This window comes from Anneissia japonica, unplaced genomic scaffold, assembly GCF_011630105.1.
Source record: "Anneissia japonica isolate Jap-2015-1 unplaced genomic scaffold, ASM1163010v1 scaffold232_len381862_cov165, whole genome shotgun sequence".
NCBI lineage: Eukaryota > Metazoa > Echinodermata > Crinoidea > Comatulida > Comatulidae > Anneissia > Anneissia japonica.
The window spans coordinates 376,550-377,383 of record NW_022702252.1 but is presented as its reverse complement, the minus strand read 5'-3'; positions in this window follow the sequence as shown (position 1 = coordinate 377,383).

Here is an 834-nt window from a genome sequence, read left to right as displayed (position 1 = left end):
AAGACACGATGAGTTTCGTGTCCGTATTAATTATTTACGTTGTTTGGGAATATCAGACCACAACGTAAAATTGCACCCTCGTAAAATTCTAGACACCAAATTTACTTATCGTCTAATTTCGAACAAAATGAGCAGCAGCGAGAAGAATGCTTGGTAAATGATGAAATCGGAAAAATAGAGGAATCGACTCGAGCACCCCTTACATGAACAAGACAAGATGAGTTTCGTGTCCATATTAATTGTTTACGTTGTTGGGAATATCAGACCACAACGTAAAATTGCACCCTCGTAAAATGCATGACACCAAATTATACTTACCGGTATCGTCTTATATTTCGAACAAAATGAGCAGCGGCGCGAAGAATGCTTGATAAAATGATGAAATCGGAAAAATAGAGGAATCGACTCGAGTACCCCCTACATGAACAAGACAAGATGAGTTTCGTGTCCATATTAATTGTTTACGTTGTTGGGAATATCAGACCACAACGTAAAATTACACCCTCGTAAAATGCATGACACCAAATTATACTTACCGGTATCGTCTTATATTTCGAACAAAATGAGCAGCGGCGCGAAGAATGCTTGATAAAATGATGAAATCGGAAAAATAGAGGAATCGACTCGATAATAATTATTTACGTTGTTGGGAATATCAGACCACAACGTAAAATTGCACCCTCCTAAAATACTGGACACCAAATTTACTTATCGTCTTATTTCGAACAAAATGAGCAGCGGCGCAAAGAATGCTTGGTAAATGATGAAATCAGAAAAATAGAGGAATCGACTCGAGCACCCCTTACATGAATGAACAAGGCATGATGAGTTTCG